Below are 5,000 nucleotides of genomic sequence, written 5' to 3' on the forward strand. Positions count from 1 at the left end.
TAATTCCTTGTTTGATGTGGCGTGTCCAAGCCCTGCCTGCTTTGGAGTTTAAAAGCAGATTCTTGCTGATGTAGATGTGATAGTTTACTTTTGCCTCTATTAAGAAATGTTCCATCATGGTGTCATTGAGTCACTGTGTAAGAGCTGTTGCACAGATGTAAGGTACTGTAGTTGAAGGTACATGTGTGGTTAATTAAAAGGCACACAAACACACACCTACACGCACAGAGAGAAATGTTTGCAAAAATAAAATGAAAATATGAAAAAAAAAAATGTTTTCAGATGAGATCAGTGATGAAAGCTTTGTTTTGTTTTGTTTTTGTTTGTTTATCACTATTTTAGCACTAAAAATCACAGTTAACAGTGCAATTAAAAAATTACAAGTTAATTAAACATTTTAACCCAGCAACTTAGAAACCCTGGTAAGACTGTCTGTGAGGAGCTGTACTTCATTAAGAGTTTATGTTAATAGGTAAAACTAGACTATACACTGAAGTAACTGCATTCAGTCACTCCTTACATACCCCTGTGTCAAGGTGAAAAAATGAGATGATGTCAGGTATCATCACTCCTAAAAACAGAATCAGAAACCCAGAGAACTGACATTTACTCCACGTCAGGATGCCAGAAAAGCAGGGAAATTGTCATATGTTCAGATTCGGGATGCTGCTTCCTGCCGATTCACTGTGGGAGCCGATTAGATCAAATCCGCACAGTGGGCATCGGTCAAGCTGAGCCCAGCATGTCCACCAATCCGAGCCAGGATAAATTCCATAATCCAGCCTGAGTGTCAGAATTGCTCCGCCTCCTCTGTTTGCACATTGGCTCATACTAGTCCTGCTCCCAGAAGGCCTTGCAGCTGGTCCTTAAGCCTGGCCGTTGACAGGAGGATTGGCGGGGCATCTCACTCACTCACTGCTCAGAAGTGCAGGTATTCATATAAACTCACATAAACTGATATAAAACAAACGTTGGGAGACTTTTGGTGATCAGATTTAGACACTACGACATATGCATCAGATCACTCATTCGCTTTTGAAAGTTGTGGAAACGGATGCACGGATCAGAGAGATCCAGAGGGAGCTGCTGTTATATGGGAGGACCTCCGGACTGTTATGATTTCTCATCTGGAGCTTGTGCAAGGAATGCGTGGGTCAGGTTAGACGACCCGCATACGTTACCTGCATAATTTGCTGGCTGTGAATGGATTCGTGAGGCCGATGTTTGTGGGGGTTTTTTTTGTTTGTTTGTTTTTGTTTTTTCATTTCCAGAAGCAGAAGTGTACCAAAGGTTTATCAGGGTTTATTTGCTTACGTTTATTTGACTTTTTCCCTTTTCCTTTGTGCTGAATTGATGTCCTCCATACGGCGCAGTTCTCATTGCACCTAGACCACTTCTTTTGTGTGTGTGTGTGTGTGTGTGTGTGTGTGTGTGTGTGTGTGTGTGCGTGCCCATGGCGGAGAGCCCCGCTCAGTAAAAGGCATATCGGCTGAGGGGATCTCCACCTCTTCCTCTCCTGCTGTGACATGGGGCAGGTGTGACTTCGCTGCTGTCAGTCCAGCATTCTGGGACATGGGGCAGACACACGGAGAGCTATCCGCTCCTCTGTGGGGGAAGCTCACTGTGATATGCACGGGTGATTCTCTTTACTGTTTCACAGTTAACCGGGTCAGTGCTGGACAGTGCAGGGACCAATTAATTTGTGTTTGTTTGCATGTGTTCATCTGTATCATGCTGAGCTTATTCTCTGAAAGGTCTGTGTAACATTCTAATGAAAGGCTCCTTTTAGAAGCAAAGGAGGAAGAGAAGAATAAAAATGAACAGAGAGTAAAGAGAAGAATCAGCATGGCACAAAGCCCTTGTAGCCAGTATGGGTTCCCTGTTTAAATCGGTCCAGCTGTACAGACACACAGCAGAAGACGCACCGTGTTGCTTATCTGCAGATACTCGCAGCATGATGGCTTCCATCAATGCAGCCTGATGTGTTGTCTCCAGGGACTACGACAGCCCTTAATCACAGAGTGCGTCGCTTCTGCTTTTGGACACGGTTCTTCAGTCTGTCTGTCCGACTCCTTGGTTTCAACCTTGATGTTTTCACCAAGTTCCAAAATGCATTTTTACTTTGTAGCCGACTTCAGAGCAAGCTCAGCTCCCTATAGATTACTTTTCCCGTAGCGATCGAAAAGCTATTTCCTGGTGCGTCTCAGTGTCGTGCCGTGTGGACTGTGTCTCTCATGTGTCTGGAAATGGGATGTGGTGACTGATTCACTATAGCAGCTGTCTCTGGACCACCATTCCCAATGGGGAAGTGAGGCTAGGCTAACAAGCTAACATATGTGCTATCGGTACACCAGAGAAGAGTCAGGTGTGGGTGCGTTGGACTGTAGCAACAGAGGGTTGTGAGTCAAGGTTCACAAATTGCTCACTGGGGGTGGGGGTGGGCGTCCTCTATCCTGGCTGGTTTAGGCAGCACACAAAAACATGATGACTGCACTAGGCGACCACTCTCTCTCCTCAAACACCAGATCAGTTAGAGGATGACAAAATCCTGGCTGACAAAGTTAGCAGCTATTCTCCGAGGCAAAATATTTTGTGTGTCGTCATAGGTCATAGTAACAACCCAAATGGCTTCGTGAGAAAATTGTAACCCTCCCCCCAGAACAAAGCAAAAGAAAACATTGGCTAGTTATCATACGTCAAGCAGGCAGCGAACGCAGCACAGATCAATTTGGGCGCACACCCCCGCATAGAGTGAAAGCCCGCTTCCTCTCTGTGGTGACATACTTTGGTAGGCGGTGCTGGGTCAAGGTGGAGGAGGAGCTTCAGGCAAAAAAAAAACCACACCCTACAGATGAAGAGATCCATGATAGAATCACAAGTTGATAGAAATTGTATAGGGTTTAGTGATATGGCCTGCAAGGCTACCCTTCAGGACATGAGCTAGCCAACTCGTCCGTGTGTGTGTGAGAGAGAGAGAGAGAGAGAGAAGAGCGAGACTATGGTTGAAATGTGTTTTGGTGGGCGTTCGGAACAGGAATCGGCGTGCGGCAGCAGAGTGGAGGTGAGAGATACAGAGTGAAAGAGAGAGTGAAGGAGGGGCTCGGGTCCTTCAGAAAATGTCATAACAGAGTATCCTTAGGGGCTAATGTCCCCACAGGCTGTCTAAGAGCACTAAAGCAATTCACACTCCTACCCCAGATGCGCACACACACACACACACACACACACACGTTACTTCCAGTCATCACACACACACACACACACACACACACACACACGTTACTTCCAGTCATCACACACACACACACACACACACACACACACCACACAGACACACGTTACTTCCAGTCATCACACACACACACACACACACACACACACACACACGTATGTTACTTCCAGTCATCACACACACACACACACACACACACACACACACACACACACACACACACACACACACACACACACACACACACACACACAAACACACGCTTACTCATTATGCAGGCCAACAGAAGCCAAGAGTGCACACACACACGCACCAAATGTTCATACATATTTCTGCTGAGGCAGCATTTTAGATCTGTGAATGGAGCGATGCTTAGTGTCCGGCACCTGCTGAATAATACATTAGGCCTACAAACACATACATACACACACACACACACACACACACACACACACACACACACACAGAGATACATACACAAGTCTGTCAGAGCTGATCTCAAAGAATTTCAGTAACAATAAGGTCAAGCTTGCTGGAAAATCTTGAGGAAAATGGATCAAACATATCTGCCCGCACTGTGCTGAAGTGCAGTTGAACCTGTAGATACAGGGCAGCAACAGGTCAAGCGCTTCCTCTCTGACTGGTATCACGCGCTTCCTCTCTGACTGGTATCACGCGCTTCCTCTCTGACTGGTATCACACGCTTCCTCTCTGACTAGTATCACACGCTTCCTCTCTGACTGGTATTGCATGCTTCCGCTGTGACTGGTATCACATGCTTCCTGTCTGAATGGTATCGCTTAATCCATCTGGACATAACGATTATCTGGAGATAACGTCACCCGGTCAGGACGCACACATTCGGCCTTTGCTTAATATGCAAATTCTAGTCATTTGAGCTATTTCAGCGTATTACCGTCAGAACTTTGCAAATGTCAGTGTGTGATTTGAGCTGCAGCTCAGTGCCGTTCTTTCCCTGCGCTGAGTATGTTTAGACCTGGCTGCGTGTGTTTGCAGACGCCTCTGTTTTGTTTAACATGTGGATGTTTTGGCGATAGTTGAACCAGATGCCCTCTGTGAGGTAACCGAGGTAACTGCTCGAAGGAACCACGGGGCATGTAAACGGCAGCTGAGCGTTGGTGTCTGGACGTCTAGGCAACAATGCTTTATCTTGGAGTGTTAATCAAATTAGCACTTAAATGTCACTCAATTGCATATTGAATACAGGAGGCCTGCAACCATGCAGCATGCAGGTTTATATTTGAGTGACAAAGTAGAACATTTAGACATATTAGTGATGCGTATTTACTGAGGTGGGGCAGTTGTGTTTTAAGCAGTGCAGTTTTTTGTGTTGAGTGTGACACCTTTGTGAGAGAGACCAGATTGTATGTAACTAAAGTAAAATGTATGATTACAACAGAAATGGTGGCATCGGACATATACTTATACAGTATATGTGGGTCAATACCTGGGCGGAGGGGGGAGGGAGAGAGAGAAAGAGAGAGAGAGAATGTGAATCTGTGTATTCAGTTTATGGTGGAATCTCTCTTGGTTTCCTGCAAGCCACATATAGCCCCCCATCCCCTCAGGACTGTGCTTGAATGTCAAGGCATTACCAACACACACGCACACAAACACACACGCATCCCTAGTATTCTAGAAGTGAACACAGCTAAAGTTGGCCTCAAACTGTTCATCAGATGCTACAGTACCCTGCATTTGAATTGACTAAGACTGACTATTTTAATAATTCTTATGTGGACCTGTG

General features: G+C 45.7%; 1 protein-coding gene across 23 annotated transcripts in view; it reads left to right on the top strand.

The window, feature by feature from the left end:
* rims2a (regulating synaptic membrane exocytosis 2a) overlaps positions 1-5,000 on the top strand; it is a 123,185-nt gene that overhangs the window by 47,363 nt on the left and 70,822 nt on the right. The gene's annotated exons all lie outside the window — the stretch shown is intronic.

Source organism: Electrophorus electricus, chromosome 1 (assembly GCF_041902795.1).
Source record: "Electrophorus electricus isolate QZ-2024a chromosome 1, ASM4190279v1, whole genome shotgun sequence".
Lineage (NCBI taxonomy): Eukaryota > Metazoa > Chordata > Actinopteri > Gymnotiformes > Gymnotidae > Electrophorus > Electrophorus electricus.